The following is a 19,880-nucleotide window of genomic DNA, read 5'->3' as shown; positions in this document are numbered from 1 at the left end:
CTGACCTACGACTGGTTATAGTCAGTGGTTAACGGTATCGAAGATGATGACGATTGAAGACCTGTTCTCTGTTTCTTAAGGCTGCTTTGTGGTTGGCAGCTTTCCTCACCACTGTATCACAAAGGGCTTACATTTGATGAGTGATCGAGGCAGTTGCTACATTGGATATCATTAGGTCAATTATTCTGATATAAAATTTAGTGCATCTTTTTCAAAATGGCTCGAAAACACAAAATGCCTGTGTACTAACAATATTGATTTGTACTAGGAGACTATTTTTTTGTGAAATTAATTTATCAATTATTTTTTTATATATTTTTTTTTTATCTAATGGGTTCAAATCTTTAGTGAATATATTTTGAGTGCAATATTTTCTTCGCACAAAATAATGTAAAATATCACAAATTTAATATACAAATACATGAGCTTATGGTTATTTTGTTTTTATTTGTTTTTATTAATTTTTTGTTTATTATCGTTATTATTATTATTATTGTTGTTGTGCTAATTCAATGTATGACGTCACTTCACGATCGCGGGAAAGGAATCATGACAGTAGGGAATCAACATAATTTTGCCTCAGGTTTTAAAAAAATATTTAAAAAAAAAATTAACTGGACATGCTGCATGGCATGCACACAAAAATGGCGCCTCCTTTCAGAGAAAACAGTGGATGTTTGAAGCAGTTTTTTTAAAATATCCTGTCTCTAGCAAAAGAGTTAATGTGAATATATACCAGTATGTTACTGGGGTAATATTGTGTATTTGATTGTACCTAGTACTACCTACTTAGGTGTATATTTGATGTGGTTACAGGTTTATTTTAGTATATATGTAAATTTATGTTTGTATTGTAAATGTAGTTGAAAACATATATTCTATGTACAGGTTTATCTGGTATATCATATGTGATGTAGTAATACTAGGTATATAGGTATATTTGACCTAGTTTTATATACATGCATATATACATGTAGTATATACAGATATACTTCAAGTACTTCTCTGTGTGTGTGTGTGTGTATATATATATATATATATATATATATAATATATATATATATATAATTTGTGATATATTTTAATGTGCGTATATAATTTAGTATAGGGATATAGATATATTTAACGTTGGTATAGGATGTGTTGTCAAGGAAACGCTGTTGCTTCTGGGAACCATGCGACTGAACACACCCGACAAAGAGAAACAGGAAAGAAAATATTATGAACATTGTTGATAACAATTGTTGACTTTGATTTACCTTAGCCTGGTGTTTTCCACATTTAACACCAATCCCAAGTTAACACCACCCACGACCCTTAATTCCTCCCTAGAACCCTATTACACACATCCAGACCCTTCCCCCACCCAAGACCTACCTACACACCCCGGACCCTCCGTCATCCCCGACCCTTCCCCCACTCCAGGCCTACTTCCTAACTTACACACCCCGGACCCTCCGTCACCCCCGACCCTACTCCCACTCCATGCCTACTTCCTAACTTACACACCCCGGACCCTCCGTCACCCCCGACCCTACCCCCATCCCAGATTTTCTGACCCCCCCCCCCCCCCAACCTAGACGCCTTCCCTACGCCCCTCATACCTTTCCCCCCACCGCCATACTTCACCTACCCACCCTACACCCTCCCCCGCCACACGCAGACATTCCTCCCCACCCCTATACTTTTCCTACCCACCTAGACCCTCCCCCCACCATACGCAGACATTCACCTCACCCACATAATTTCCTATCCACCCTAAACCCTTCCCCGGCACACGCAGACACTCCCTCATACGGACTCCTCCCATTCCACAGACGATTTCTGTGTCCATCCCGATCATTCCCCACCCCATGCATACCAATCCCTTACCCCAAGATTATTCCTAAACTCCAAACACTTCCATCAGCCCGACTCTTTCTTTACCGGGGCGGTTCGGTAGCCTAGTGGTAAAAGCGTTCGCTCGTCACGCCGAAGACCCGGGTTCGATTCCCCACATGGGTACAATGTGTGAAGCCCATTTCTGGTGTCCTCCGCTGTGATATTGCTGGAATATTGCTAAAAGCGGCGTAAAACCATACTCACTCACTCACTCACTCTTTCTTTACCCCTTTACCCCTTTACCCCAGGATCCAGACTCGATTATTTCCAGGCTGTCGTCATATAGCTGGAACACGACTTAGTTAGGCGTTAAACAACAAACAAACAACTATCTTAATAATACCAACATTTCTAATATAATGGACACGCGTGCAGTGCAACACTGGGCTGACCCGTTGACAGTTGGTTTGGTTGACACATCTGTCGGCAAAAATGTTAAAACTGCAGAAGATATAGTCTTACACAATGATGAAATGATGTGATGTGAATGGGCAGAATTGTGGTTGGTCAGGTTTAACCCTGAGAAAAGCAAGTTTATGCATTTTAGTCACAACAATTTTTATCAAACACATGAACTTGTTCACGATCACGATCTGTTAGAGCAAGTAAATGCTCACAAACAAAATGGTCCAACCATGTAACCCCTAAGCTTCAAAAATGGTTTCATCTTTGAGAAGACTAAAACATACCTTCCAAGAAGTGTTTTGTCAAAAGTGCATATATATATATACTGTATGTTGGGCCTATTTTAGAATATGCATCAGAATACTAGGACAGTTGTATTGTATAGAAATCAGCGATGGACAAATGCTCCAGTTAATAAAGAAGCAAGAATTGTCACAGGTTTACCTACATCTGCACTTATGAAACTGCCTTGAAGTTTAGACCGAGACATAAACACATTTTTACAAAATTATCAACAAACGGACGCTGGAATATCTTCACGTTTTAACACACACACAATGTCCCGAATATTATTTGTTTGTTTGTTGTTTAACGCCGCACTGAGCAATAGTCCAGCCATACAGTGCGGACTAGTACAAGCAGACACACACGCACACACACACGCACACACACACACAACTTTGTCTAATTATAATCAAAGTATTAAAACTATTTTTGCAATTCTTAAAGCTAGAACGCATAGTCTCCACAATCTTTCGTATATGGCTGCAGTCGGCAACACTCTTCAAACTGAAACAAAGGGCCCTACTTCATTATCGTTATTCAAAGATAATCCAAGTCACTGTAAAGGTCTACATTCTGTGTGAAAGACTAGTACATGTTACAATCACGTGGTTCTCAAAGTTCAATGCTTTTTATTATTTTCTTGAATGCCCCAAGTATACCAATTTTGGTTTTCAATTTCTGAATTCTCAAAACGTGGTGAGAACAATTTGGTTTGGCAATGTAAACACGTCGTAAAGTGTAAATGATGCTTTATTAAAGCAGTCTATAAAAAAATATTATTGCAGGTAAAATACCCATTATCAGATTTTATTTATTATATTTATTCTCCTATATCATGCTATATTTGTAAATACATTTTCTGTTCCATATGTTTATGATGATGACGTTGATTGATTTAATTCTTGTTTGTTTCATTTTTAGCCACCATCAAATATAACAGTTTACTTGAAACAACTTGCTGATACGTCAATTTGGCCTATCTCTACAGCATTTTCCCTGATAGCCCGTGGCAATGGGGAAAACGGGGAAGAGTATATAGCGTACTACTCAACTATCTGCTCGAAATAAATCGTGTATAAAATTCGACATTTACTCTCCACAACAGATGACTCATGCCGAATCACACGCAAATACTAATTGAATCATCTCATAGTTAGAATAGAATCTACATTTCAACATCGGAAATTGCAATATTATGTTACATGTCACACAACGAGGTCCCTTCATTTCATCTATTTTCGACGTCGTCGGTGAAAGATGTCGTACAAATTTAGATTCCAATTCAACATTAGGTTTTGTTTATTTTCATCTTTGATAGTTTGTTATTCCAACTGGACCGTCTGAGAGTAGTCCCTCCGCCTGCAGCGCGTGAGGCCAGAGCACCTGCTGGAGTAAGTATGGAGATGACGTTCCAAACGCGTCTGCCGCTGCTCCAAACTTTGATTGAGCAGATAACATCTAATTACTGTCTGTTCGGGTCGGCCACTTGTCTAGAATAATGTATCCAGCCCCAAAAGTGAAAAGCAAACACTCGAAGAATCCCATTCGTTATACTTCGTCTGTCAACATACAGACTTGGCTATAAATGGAACCAACTCGAATGTTTCACAAGTGACTTTTTTTTCATTATGCATTTTACAACGAAATGGCCCTTTAATGTACGACACAGCAGCAATTTTTATCATACATATTTTACTTTTTCCTTCTGTTTGATGTCCCCAATAATACTTACGTTTGGTTGTTGAGATTTTAACTGATTGTTCAATGTGTCTCCGGGAACCAATACTTCATAATTGACGGATTAATGTTCCTGCAAACAGCATGGCCTTTGCAGAGATTGTTGAATATCAGACATGCAGCATATTTTAGCAGAGGTTTTAAATGTCAATCATGCAGCATATTTTAGCAGACGTTTTGAATGGCAATCATACAGCCATATTTTAGCAGAGGTTTTGAACGTCAATCATGCAGCATATTTTAGCAGACGTTTTAAATGGCAATCATTCAGCCATATTTTATTAGAGGTTTTTTTAATGTTGAATATGCAGCAATATTTTATCAGCGGTAGTTGAACGTCAATCCTTGCAGCCATATTTTGTCAGTTTAATGTCAACAATTCCGCAATATTTTATCAGCGGTAGTTGAACGTCAATCATTAAGCCATATTTTATCAGTTTAATGTCAACAATTCCGAAATTAATTATCATAGGTTGTTGAATGTCAATCATGCAGCCAGATTTTTATCAGTTTCATGTCAACAGTTCCGCAGTATTTTATCAGTGGTTTTTGAACGTCAATCATGCAGCCATATTTTATCTGTGACTGGTTGTATGTGAAATCATGAAGCAATATCTAGTTAGTGATATTTTCATTTGCAACGCGATGCTAAGAAAACATTATTTCCACGTATATAGTATTGGAATATTGAAGTGCAGTGTATAGCACATTGAGTTGATGTGTAACCAAACAAGTGTTCTAATATTTTGTGATCAGGAATGTTCTGTCAATTCTCAGGCCACGCGTCCATCTGTCAAAATATGTAATGGTGATTATGTCTGGGCCAATAGCCTTCCCACAGAAATAGGCAGTTCCTATGTATTGGAGTCCATGCCCCATTTCAGCATATGTTTCACATATAATTAACCATGTTACTTTTAACCCACACTGATTTCAAGACGATTGGACAGCCAGGCAGTAACAGCGTTCACTCCGACCCCGTGTTTCATAATCTCATAAACATGGCGGCGACTATGCTTGTCTTAAGAGGCGACTAACGGGATCGGGTGGTCAGGCTCGCTGACTTGGTTGATGCATGTCACTGTATCCCAATTGCGTGGATCCATGCTCATGATGTCAATCACTGAATTGTCAGGTCCAGACTCGATCATTTATAGACCGCCGTCATATATCTGGAATATTGCTGAGTGCGGCGTTAAGAGAGTGGAGATATAATAGCCTGGATGATCGAGGATGGCTTTTACTCAAGACGTTAGTCTTCAAGAGACTTCAAAGTTCTGTGGTGGTGGCTGACGATAAACGTGGTACATAACCTTGTTTTACTTCATGCATTCAGAATAACAAGGTACAAGTTGGCGGTTAGACTAACATCTAGTCTCTGAAATGAACAAATCGTACAGAAAAACAGTTGTTCGGTTATCTTAATAAAAATATAATAAAAGGGAGCCCAGTGACTCTCTTAATTTTCAGATGCAGTAATCTAGACTTGCCAAACATTATAGACTTTCATGGGCTGTATTTGATATATATTTGTATCAGGGTCTGTAAGACAGACTAGTTGGCGGTGTTTGCTCGTTGCGCGTCACACCAGCGTTCGATTCTATTCTAACATGTATTTTCGCGGGTTCGGGACATATGAAAGTGAAACAGGAAGGGGCTGGTGCTTATTAACTCTTACTTTCCACACTGGTTTGTTCAAACGTCCCTTAAGCAACCCCTGCTTGCCCTAAAAGGCGACTATGCTTTTCGTAATAGGCGACTAACGGGATCGGGTGGTCAGGCTCGCTGACTTGGTTGATGCATATCATTGTATCACAACTGCATAGATCGATGCTCATGAAAATAAATGACTGGATTGTCTGGTCCAACAACAAACAAACAAACAAACAAACAAACGTCCTCTCAGCAGAGTCCCCTGTTTCAGTGTGGATTCCATGCGACAGAATAGGTCCCCAGTACTCAATATTTATCGTAAGAGCCAACTAAAATGAGGATCGGGTGCTTTCAGTGTGTGACCCGGCTTGACGGCGTAGTTCGTTGCTCATGATATCAACCACTTGTTCACCTGACCCAGATTCAATTACCTACATGCTGCCATAACACAGATTATTTTTTATGCGGTGTAAAAAACATTCACTCACTTATCTCAGACATCGAGGAACACACACATTACATACTGCTCCCCGACCTGTCTGGTAATTATCAACGCATGAATGTCACCCTGGAATGACTTCACGCATTCTTAAAGAACCATCCCAAATACCCAATGCAATGCGACCACCATCTCAGCTATATAATAGTTTTGACAGAGGAGACCCAGAGCAGCACGATATACATTCTTACAATATCTACTATGACACAGCATGTAAAAGAAAATCATATGAACAGGCATACACAATAGCGAAGCAAGTCCCAGTCGTGGTATATGATCATGTAATAGCAGCTTATACTGACGTGTGAATATACGGGTTGAATGTACAATATTATACACAGTGACCCGATACTAATGGCCTCCACTCCCCTTGTAAGCACTTTCGGTGTGGAATGTATAGGGGAGAACTGGTTAATCTGTCCAGGTAACTCAGCCGTGCAATGAACAGGAACGTTACCTATTTACAAAGAAAGCATGTCATGTGTACGTTATCTTGGTGTATGTGAAGTTCACGGCAGGGTGAGAATGCATCACCGCCACACACTGCCTTATACACGTGTGCTCATAATGTAATGCTTGAATTGTTATGGTAATATATATACTTCTGGTGTGTAAATTATATGTAGTAGTGTTGTATGTTATAGTATAGTGCGGTGTGTATAATAGTATAAGAATGTGCCTGGGTTGAAAGGGCGGCAGTGCAAGCAGTGTCAGGATCCGCTTGTCCTTTGATCATGGTTACAACATTCAAGACCTCAGTGACTCTTTCAGAAAAAAAATATGGTGGATTGTGGAGGACATTTCTCTATTTTGACGCATCCGTGACGAAATTATGTCCGATGCAATTCTCTATTTCGACTTATATCCAGACCATATGTCCAGAGTTTTTCTGTTTTTGTTTGTCCAGTTTAAAATTGACCTGCCTTTGCATGTGTTTGTGACGGGTGCCACCGGTAGAGCAGGATATGCTCACCTTTTCGCGAACACCACTATGTGATAGTGATTCATAAACACATACTCTTGATATACCGTCCAGGGCGCTCTCAAAATTAGAAATAGGGGCTCTTATTAGAATATAATTTTGGTGAGATTAAAAATGAGGTTGAAAATTTGTGGTTTATGCTGACAGCCTGAAATGATATAAAAGAAGAATCTGTGTGTATTATACACGGCAGATATATTTTTCCAAAATTTAATTGCCCATAATTAAGGGTGCATATAACAAACGGGTGCGTATTATACACGAATAAATAAGTCTTGTGTACATGGATCAATCGGAAAGGGTGCTAACTGGGATTGTTCACTAGCAAATATATTAGCAAATAACGCCGTGGGCGCTTATTAGAGCGGGGCGCTTATTACGTCGAATACGGTAGTCGGAATCGTACAATGGACTTATGATTTTGAAAGGGTTTGTGGCTTTTCTTTGGATCTCTGATCTAGGACATTCTCCACCATTAGTCTAACACTCCGTGATTCAGTTGAAATATTGTCCAATGCGGCGTTAACGCCAACTCATTGTATCTATATATTATATAGAGATATTTTACTAATGTGTCACGCGTTATAAACATATACATATGTTCTCACTCGTCCTTTGAAACCTGTTCTAGTTTCGGCGTGGCTTGACTTCGGGATGGATGTGATGTCATACATACATTGACCAGTTCTTGGTTTTGGGCATCGATACCTGCTATTGTGACCTTCTTTGTTATTTTAATACTGTTATATACGGGTTCATGTTGTTGCAACTCTCCATCTCCCATTGCAGCACCCAGACCAGTGCTTGCCATATACACAGAGGCTGGGATATTGCCCGAGACGGAACATCGTTTTAGTCATTCATTCAATATAAAAAAATATATTCTTGAATATCATATATATTTGAATTCACTCATACTTTCCTGTTCATGACAGGAATATACAAGAATCAAACACAAACTGTCTGACCTACACCTATTGTGCCACGTGAGATCAACGGGAGCCCCACAACGAGGCAGCAGACACACAGACAGACGGATGTAAGGCGGCGTTGTTTTGTAAACATGACCGGACGTGACTGTCGTTGTCCGAGCAATTAACGCGGACAATTAGTGGTGGTTTGTCCAGAGATACTGCTCTGGGACAGGAAGAATCAGATTAAAGACACATAGCCAGGGGCGGTATGCCAATAGATTACAGCTTAACGCATCCTTCTGCGTGGAGGGAAAAGACTATTGATAAATTGTGTAGATATACAGACGTACCGTCTGAATGATTCGTATTACAGTGTCTAGGGTTCTTATATCTTATATCGCCCGGGGTCAGACAGTCATTGTTGTACTTAGTGAGTAGAATCCTAAGGCAGAAATGTGAATGTGTCCATGGTGGGTAAGGCGAATTAGCAGACACCCAGGGGTATAGCTTAATGGCGGATTTGCTGAATGAATAAGATTATAGTTAATATAATACATCGTGAAAGAGTGCGTCTCTGAAACGCCTTTATATTCACGCGACAAGTGTACTTTCCACTTAATACACCTGTTATATCATTCTGATGAAAGAGTGAGTGAGTGAGTGAGTTGGGTTTAACGCCGCTTTTAACAGTATTCCAGTTATATCACTGCGAGTCAGCTTAATGTGGGAGGAAAGCCCGAAGTGATGCAGATCTCTGACGTTTACCACTTCGGTGAAACCCACGAGAACCGATATGGTTCTGACATGGTAGAAACATAAACGGGGCGAACCGAGATTCGAACCCACAATCATAGGTTTCTGCACAGCGAATCGCGGCGTCTTAGACGACTGGGCCACCCGTGCCCCCTCTGATGAAATATGTGAGATGAGGTTAAATGGTGTTAAGCCTCATGGTCAAGTTTATTGCACTTACATATACTGACGTTCATGTGGATATCATTATATATGGACGGAGGTATATATACCAGTATATCATTCTATACAGACTGTTGTTGTTGTTGTTGTTGTTGTTTGTTGTTTAACGCAGCACTCAGCAATATTCCAGCCATATGAAATAATCGAGTCTGGACCAGACAATCCAGTGATTGATCTCATGGGCATCGATCCAAGCAAATGGGATACGATGACATGCATCAACCAAGTCGGCGAGCCTGACCACCCGATCCCATTAGTCGCCTCTTACGACAAGCATGGTCGCCTATACAGGCTGAAGTATATACAGCCGTATATCATTCTATACAGACTGAAGTATATACAGTGGTATATCATTCTATACAGACAGAAGTATATACAGTGGTATATCATTCTATACAGACAGAAGTAAATACAGTGGTATATCATTCTATACAGACTGAAGTATATACAGTGGTATATCATTCTATACAGACAGAAGTATATACAGTGGTATATCATTCTATACAGACTGAAGTATATACATTGGTATATCATTATATACAGACAAAACTGTATACAGTGGTATATCATTCTATACAGACTGAAGTATATACAGTGGTATATCATTCTATACAGACTGAAGTATATACAGTGGTATATCATTCTATACAGACAGAAGTATATACAGTGGTATATCATTCTATACAGACTGAAGAATATACAGTGGTATATCATTCTATACAGACAAAAGTATATACAGTGGTATATCAGTCTATACAGACTGGAGTGTATACAGTGGTATATCATTCTATACAGACAAAACTATATACAGTGGTATATCATTCTATACTGACTGAAGTATATACAGTGGTATCTCATTCTATACAGACTGAAGTGTATACAGTGGTATATCATTCTATACAGACAGAACTATATACAGTGGTATCTCATTCTATACAGACTGAAGTATATACACTGGTATATCATTTTATACAGACAGAAGTATATACAGTAGTATATCATTCTATACAGACTGAAGTATATACAGTAATATATCATTTTATACAGACAGAAGTTTATACAGTGGTATATTATTCTATACAGACTGAAGTATATACAGTGGTATAACATTTTATACAGACAGAAGTATATACAGTGGTATATCATTCTATACAGACTGAAGTATATATAGTAGTATATCATTTTATACAGACAGGTATATACAGTGGTATATCATTCTATACAGACTGAAGTATATACAGTAGTATATCATTTTATACAGACAGAAGTATATACAGTGGTATATCATTCTATACAGACTGAAGTATATATAGTAGTATATCATTTTATACAGACAAGTATATACAGTGGTATATCATTCTATACAGACTGAAGTATATACAGGGGTTCATCATTTTATACAGACGGAAGTATATACAGTGGTATATCATTCTATACAGACTGAAGTATATACAGTGGTATATCATTCTATACAGACTGAAGTATATACAGTGGTATATCATTCTATACAGACAGAAGTATATACAGTGGTATATCATTCTATACAGACTGAAGTATATACATTGGCATATCATTCTTTACAGACAAGGGGCGGTCGGGTAGCCTAGTGGTTAAAGCGTTCGCTCGTCACGCCGAAGACCCGGGTTCGATTCCCGACATGGGTACAATGTGTGAAGCCCATTTCTGGTGTCCCCCGCCGTGATTTTTCTGGAATATTGCTAAAAGCGGCGTAAAACCATACTCACTAACTCACTCTTTACAGACAGACGTATATATTCTAGTACATCATTCTATACAGACTGAAGTATACACTGGTATATCATTCTATACTCAGAGAAGTATATATACACAAGAATACCATTAATGGATCGGGAGGTCAGGTTCCGTGACTTGGTGTAGATAACTCTCAACGAACCTCGACGGTGTGAATCTTTGCTCATATCAATCACTGCCTGATCCAGAGTCGATTATTAACAGACCGCCGTCATATGGCTGGAATATTGCTGAGTGCGGCGTTAAACAAGAAACCAACAACTCGATCTTGACGAGAAATGGGTTACAGAACAACGTGCATTATTTCCTATAAGGTATTACGATTTATGAAGTTGGATATATAGAGGTTCAGGGGCCCTGTTTCCTGAAACAGTGTTGACCCAGAAGAACGAAAGCTAAAAATGAAATGACACACACGCACACATACATCACACACTCAATACATACACACAAACACACACACACCCCACACACCCCACACACAATACAACACAACACACACGCACGCACACACAATACACACATATACCACGCACACATCACACACCACACACACACACAATACACACGCACACATAGACAAGACACATACACCACACCCGAACAATATACATACACCAAACGCACGCGCACACATACACCAAACGCACACACAATACACCACACAATACACCACACACACAACACACACATATACCACACACACACACGCTCACTCACGCGCACATACACCAGACACACATACACACAACACGCACACTCTTGTTTTTTGTACAACCAGTATCACACATGTCGCGGTTTCATTGCCGGACATCACTATCCAGCCAATAACCAAACCCAAGATGATATACCAATATTCAGTTAGTTGTCGGATGCGGTGTTACTTGAACATATTTTGACATATTTCTTATAATTTCCCAGTCTATCCTGAAAGGCCAATATCCGTCACCCCTCTCCCCATCACTGACACTCCCAATCCCGCCAGTCCTCAATGGGGCTATGACGGTGATGCATATATTACCCTGTACCTAACCTAAATCGTATCGCACAGACCATGCAAGCGCTAACCATGACCTAATCTAGTTGAGAAATCTGTGTCAAGGGTCGACATGGTCTGTGCAACTATTTTGTCCTAAAAATCGTACAGGCTGAGATTTTGGGTTGTTTGGGGTTGGCTCGTGTGACAGTCGTGACATTTGCGTGACGTATCACCTCATTCTGTCCCAAACACCTTCACAGTTTACAGCAATAGTACTTTACCAGCGCCCTCTAGTGCCCGCCTCGAAAACAGCCGAAGCTCAGGTTGTTGACACGGCTTGTGGTAGCGCATCGCCACTGCGTAGTTGAGCGCTGATCGATATTATCCATCCGGCTATTTTAAGACGCGACCTCATCAATATAATACATATCCTAACCCCGTTAGCCAATCAGATGGAAGGTTTCATTCTGTGTGCTGCGCAGATAACGGGCACGGCGCATAAATGATTCACGTGCATTAATTAACAGACAATGGCTCTCTGTGATTAATTATGACAAATACACAGAATAATTAGTAATGGATATCGACTGTTATGGTTGTTCCGCTCGAGTAGCTATTTTATTTTTCCTGAATCCATTTCTTGTAAGAATCGACATATTAATTTATGACGGTGTCATTATGGGACATTGGCAAGTAGTGTGGAACATTAGCCGATGTAAACAAACGGTTCTATAGCCACATATAATTACATACTTTCTGATTTAACATGGTGTACAGCACCGTTCTATTTCCATTTAACCGATAATGGTAAATAAGGGAGGGGTATAATTGTTTTGTAAATATTACTCATGATTAATAATTATTAATCATCCGGTGACTTGACTAATGAAATATGTATTTTAAAAAGGCCACATTTGGTATGTAGTGTACTGCTTCTGTGATACATAAAAATGCCGTGACCTACATTTTTATGAGATCATTCCATGTCAAATATAGAATATAGGCCTTTCAGCCAAGGTGCTTACACAATCTCCGCTACCTTTATGTACTCTCTTCATCAGTCAAACACAGTGATATAAAAAAAACCCACTAACACAACTTTATCAGCGGGAACCTTTTTTAAAGATTTTAATATGTACTTATCAAAGAATTATCCTTTTTCTGAACCTGTCTTCAGATATTGCTAATTATTTGTCATCAAGAATGTGCTTTGTCGGTATCTCACTATACAGCAAGATCAAATAATACAATGCCATAACAGAAAAGTATTTTGCCGTCCCATGTGATTCTGATAATGACGTCAACGCCGTGATGACGTCAAACATGTTATAAAACATATAGCGACCCTGACAGTGGTCCGAGCTAGTCTCTGCGCGAGCAGGACTACGCGGAAATAATATATAAGCAAAGTAGTCATCCTTTCACAAGGTTGGTCGTTACAATACGAAAACTTCCGATACAATTGCCACAATGTCATTGAACTGTAAATCATATTCCAGTTGTAGTTTTCTCGTTTTCAGTTGTTTTATATTTAGGCGTGGGTTACAAAACAGTTTGTGCACTCAAACAGTTATAGATGCTCTGTACCAACTGCATGCTTCCTTATCGATCCTTGAATAGCTCACGCGGAAGCGCTTCTTTCCGACGGACTGTCTCTCGCCCAGCTCCGTGGCATTGACAGTCCACTGCGACTGATAGCAGTTGACAGGTTACCTAAAAATGTCTGAAAAAAAGGAAGAAAAAACGGGGTTGGTTATACGTGTTCAGAGTTGAATATCGTTTTGGAGCTCGGGTTGGAGTAACGCGATTACTGCTATAACCGAGATTTATCTGTCAGAAGATGTGTGTGGTGTGTTCTGATTGTTTGCTAAATAAATAATGTATTGAGTATGGATTTTTTGTTAAATTTCGGATGTAACAAATTTACGTTCATCGTCTCTAGGAGCTCGTTTTATCCTATGTAATATAATAGCCATCATGATGCGGTCAGTAAGCATACGGTAACGGAACTTCAAGTGACCAGGACTTGATAACCACGTGCATGGGTGAGAGGAGGTTCCATCACACTATCAGCAACCCATCCTTGTCGTAAAAAGGCGCTTATGATTGTCGTAAGAGGCGACTAACGGGATCGGGTGGTCAGGATCGCTGACTTGGTTGATGCATGTCATCGTATCCCAATTGCGTGAATCGATGCTCATGAGATCAATCACTGGATCTAGATCGGGCGGTAGTGGATCGGGCGGTCAGATTTAGTTGATGGCGTCATCGCGGATTTTGGTCATGCTTTAGTCAAACAACATCCACGCACCAACTCCTATAGTGGCTATTCAGAAATAGTGTTAGGTCAAAATTTAACCAACGATGAATAACAGTTTATATTGTGTATTGAAAAACCTCGTAAACTCGAAAACACCGGGACTATCCACATATATCAGATATCTACGCGATAAATCGCAAAGAACAATGAAGAAGGAAGCATGGTTTATTTCACCATAAAACATTGTTCATCGGGACGCCATTTCTTGAGACTCGAACATGCGCTCGCAACTTGATAACGTTGTAAATTAGAGGTTATTTTTTTCGAGGGACGTGTCTAGTGAGTTGTTCCCCATAGTTGTAGCCGGGCAACGTAGATAAACAATGGCCGAATGATCGCTTCCAAAAGTGGGAGAGATATGACAATCGGTATTGTGAGAATAGGTACAGATAATTGACGTGAAAGTTGTGAGAATATGCCGGAAAGATCAAATTTAACCGCCACCACCCACCCAATCCTAGTTCATAAAATGGACGCGCCCGACATTGCCGCGGTCGGATTCTATTCAGGGAGCCAACATTATTTAAATAGGGGTAAATATTAACATCATTAATGAGGCTGTGCATATTTTGAAATCTCATATAAGAAATAAACCACTCGTGGTCTTTGTTTATCGCACAATAAAACACTGCGTGCAAAGGTAATAAACAACAGGGTTTGCGCCTAGACTTACACAAGTCTCTAGATTATGTAAATAATAAGAACAAGTTATCCCTAAACAAGAGACTGGATTTTTTTGTACTGTCCACACAACTAGACTTGCTTATTAGGTGATAAAATAATTAAACGTTAATGGACTTATATTTCAGTACAGCCTTGGGGCAAGGGTAGATTGCACCCCTCGTGGTTTATTCGCCCTGGATTGTCTTATTGTACGATAAACAACGACCACGAGTCGTTTATTTCTTAAATCCGTCGTGTGTCGAGTTTTGAGGAATGCGTTTTATCAATATTAGAGCCCATATAAATGTTCCGCCTTGACCATACGGCTCCTTCATCTTAAACTGTGTGTGTGTATTATGTGTGTGGCTGCTACCAATCCTGACTACTGCCGGTTTGGATCCGGGGTAGAATAGGTCTTCAGCAACCCATGCTTGCCGTAATATGTGACTATGCTTGTCGTAAAAGGCGACTAACGGGATCGGGTGGCCAGGCTCGCTGACTTGGTTGATGCATGTCATCGTATCCCAACTGCGTGGATCGATGCTCATGATGTCAATCACGGGGTGGTCTGGTCCAGACTCGATTATTTACAGACCGCCGTCATATAGCTGGAATATTGCTGAGTGCGGTGTTAAAAACAACAACAAACAAATACCGTCAGTTTAATAGTGCTAGCCATCCCACTGAGATACCATCCCATAATTTAGCATGGATACCCCACTCAGACAAAGTAGGCCAAACTCCGAGCCAACCAGCCTTGTTTTGCCCCAATCTTTTAACGTCGTTTGAAATGACGGGCTGGGGATCGAACCACCGACCTTCCCTCCTAGCAGTCGCTCTATCCATTAGACCACGGAGGCGTTCTCAAATCACCGATGCTTCTACGTATCAATAATGCCTAAGTCGGATAGTATTGGGCTTTTTAAAACACTCGCACAATGTCCCATAGTCCTGCACCATGACCGTGGAATATATTTATTTTATGGAAAAAATAATAATCTAGAAATGCATACAAAAGCAAGTCTAGCCAGCTCAAGCTAGCTCTGTTCCACAATCAGCATAGGGAATTTTTTAAATTTTTAGAGTCAAGAAGGATATTGTGTAATATAAGATTTCAGAGACTAAATGTTAGTCTAAATGTCCCATTTTGGTTCGATTTATTCATAGTACTTCATATTCAAGGACTGGTTTTACCATATGCGCCAAGATATCTGTGTACAGGTGGCCGGAAACGCTACCCGGCATGTCAACTGATAAGGTGATTCGCGTCAAGCTTTAATCGCTCTCACTACCGTCATCAAAGAAAATATCGTACCGTCGCATTCCTACCGCAAACCCTCCGACCAGTACCACTCCTTACCATGCTAAAGTCTGTCTCCCAGTTCCTGAACCATGTTATTTTCCCTTCCACCCAGGCCTTACTGTAATGCTATACGGCCGGCCCTACGTGAAGCAAGTCTAGAAACTAGCATCTGAAACTCCCATCTCACTGCGGCTCCTCTACTGTTCAATTGTGGTTGCTTGTTTTTATCAAATAAAATTTCGGAGAGTAAGCGTTAGTCTACTCGTCATTTGTTCGGTTAAGCAATAAGCACGTCTGACAAATCAGTGACTTGTTGTAGGAGCAATGTCTCACTTCGTGCAGAAGCAGAATTATTTTATTACGAGTGTTTATTGCAAGTGTCACGAGCGAACGCTTTAACCACTAAGCTAGTGTCCCTCTACGGGTCTATTTAGAGATATTGCTGACTAAAGGGCGAAAAAAAACACTCAGTTACACAGCACGGGTGCACGGGTGGCCCAGTCGTCTAAAACGCCGCGATTTGCCGAGCAGTTGCTTCCCTTGGGCACGCCAGAAACCTATTGTTGTTGGTTCGAATCCCGGTTCGCCCCGATTATATTTCTAGGTTTGTCAGCACCATACCCGTGCTCGTGGGTTTCACCGAAGTGGTAAACGTCTGAGATCTGCATCACTTCGGGCTATCCTCCCACATTAAACTGACACGCCGCTATATAACTGGAATACTGTTAAAAGCGGCGTTAAACCAAACTCACTCACTCACTCACTCACTCACTCACTCACTCACTCATTCATGACCTTTGCATGGACCGTGGTTTGCCAATGCCAGGTCCGACCTCGTCTGTCCCGAAATGAAATCATTTGGCAACTCTCCATCCTCACACAAACTATAAATCTGCTAAGATATTAATTCAGAACATGAAACGAAACAAGCACGCAGTTCCCCAGAAACACATGCAAGCACGTGCAAGACGGAAGTATGTTCTGTTGGTAGTGTCCTAGACTAACATTTAGTCTCTGAAATCTTATATTACACAAGATCCTTCTTGACTCTAAAAAAAAATATAATCCCTATGCTGATTGTGGAATAGAGCTAGCTTGAGCTGGCTAGACTTGCTTTTGTATGCATTTCTAGATTATGTTTTTTTCATAAAATAAATATATTCCACGGTCATGGTGCAGGACTAGTAGTGTCCCCGCTCGTCACGATAGAGTACAATACCTATACTATATAATTCTGCGTCAGATCGCCATTATTTGAAATCGTGCCCGTTATAAACTTTCTGACGAAACATACATATACGCGACGGGCGGCTGAAGAGTTCTGAGCCCGACCACGAAGGATGTATATACCGTATTCGACATAATAAGCGCCGAGGACGTTCTCAAAATTAGAAATAGGGGGCTCTTATTAGAATATTATTTTGGTGAAAAACAACAGAGTTGAAAGATCTTACATTGTGTGGTTTATGCTGACAGCCTGAAATGTTTATATACGACAGATATATTTTTCGAGAATTTAATTTACCATAATTAAGGGTGCATCTAACATACGTATTATACAAGAATAAATATGTCTTGTGTACATTGATCAATCGGAAGGGGTGCTAATTGGGATTGTTCACAAGCAGATATATTAGCAAATATCGCCATGGGCGCTTATTAGAGCGGGGCGCTTATTACGTCGAATACGGTAGTACACCTTTAACAGTTGAATTGCATGGGTTAAGTACAGTACTTTCCGGGTTATACATGGGGGCTGCATTTGAACCAAATCCACAACCAGGCAGCATAATTCTGCAGGCATCAAAGTGACTAGGTAATCTCTGTTGTTGAAAATGGGCATAACTGGTGACCTCGCTTTGTTTTGTTTGTTGTTTAACGCCGCACTCAACAATATTCCAGCTATATGACGTCAGTCTGTAAATAATCGAGTCTGGACCAGACCGTCCAGTGATTGACATCATGAGTATCGATCCACGCAACTGAGATACGATGACATGCATCAACCAAGTCAGCGAGCCTGACAACCCGATCCCGTGAGTGTCCTCTTACGACAAGCATAGTCGCCATTTACGGCAAGCATGGGTTGCTGTAGACCTATTCCACCAAAACATTCCACAAAAAGCTGACACGCTGTGGTATAACTGTTCTAAGTGGCCTTAAACCCACTCACTTACTCTTCTGGGGAAACTACCTTCTTCTGCTATTAACATTTAATCAGGTACATACATCTATATGAAATAAACATCCTTTATATACATTTCCAAAATATACACGCAATTTCGGGATGTATGAAAGTATAGAACGGGTGGTGCATTACTTTTTACCAGGTGCATATATACTGCCGGGGAAAAAAAAGTATACATCCCTGTTTGATGGTGGCTAAAAAGGAAACCAACCAGAGTTTTTCGATGGCGGTGTATTTGAGTGTCACAGTTCTTTTTGGACATAAGTTTGAGGTGTTTCGGCGTCTGTTGCCAGCCTTGTACAGTACACTACGGTTATAACGAACTCAAAGTTAGTTCGTTATATCCGTCAGTTCGTTATAAGCGTGTTCGTTATAACCGTAGTTTACTGTATAACGTGTTGAAAACGTTGTATTTTTTGGGTCAGTATATACTTTCTTTTGCCCAGAAGTTCATGTGACAGCAATGAAAAAATCTACCCACGATTTGTTAAAACAATATATTTCTTGACACTCGCATATTTCCAGTTTTTGAATAAAATCCCCGACCCCGGAATCCCAGGTATGTCTCTTAATGTACTTGAAAGGTGCGAAGCAGCCCACGCGTGTGTCCCAAACACGTCAACACACAATATTTATCTTGCCCGGCCTGACGGCGTCCAAGCCACAATCTAGACCGCTCGCCCCTGCGTTCTGTTGTCTCAGCAAATTTGGCACACGGAGTCATACACAGTTTAAACTCGCTAACTTTCAGATTGAACCTGACTTTCTTTTGGAAACCACAGTCCACACAAACAATTTAGCATCAAATTACAATCATAATCTTTCAGTGAATATAGCTTGGAAACACAAGGGAGTATTTTGATGTTTAAGCAAAGTCATTACGTTTGAGAAATGGGACTAATGGTTTTAAAATGACCAACCGTAATTTACTTTTAAAGGGGGGCTACAGGCTGTAGGATACATACAATCCAGGACGAGGCGTTGTTAGTAGTTCCTTGTGTGCACTGATAAATTGTATCTATGTTATTACTATATTAAGGGCACCCGTGAAGATCCGAGATAGAACAGGTCTTCAGCTACCCATGCTTGCCGTAAAAGGCGACTATGCTTGTCGCAAGAGGCCACAAACGGGATCGGGTGGCCAGGCTCGCTGACTTGGTTGATGCATGTCATCGTATCCCAATTGTGTGGATCGATGCTCATGATGTCAATCACTGGATTGTCTGTTCCAGACTCGATTATTTACAGACCGCCGTCATATAGCTGAAATATATCTGAGTGCGGCGTTAAACAACCAACAAACAACAACCCCCTCACCCATCT

This window comes from Haliotis rufescens, unplaced genomic scaffold (assembly GCF_023055435.1).
Source record: "Haliotis rufescens isolate VD_foot unplaced genomic scaffold, xgHalRufe1.0.p SCAF_19, whole genome shotgun sequence".
Classification (NCBI taxonomy): domain Eukaryota; kingdom Metazoa; phylum Mollusca; class Gastropoda; order Lepetellida; family Haliotidae; genus Haliotis; species Haliotis rufescens.
The sequence above is the reverse complement of the archived record's forward strand: the minus strand, read 5'-3'. Positions refer to the sequence as shown.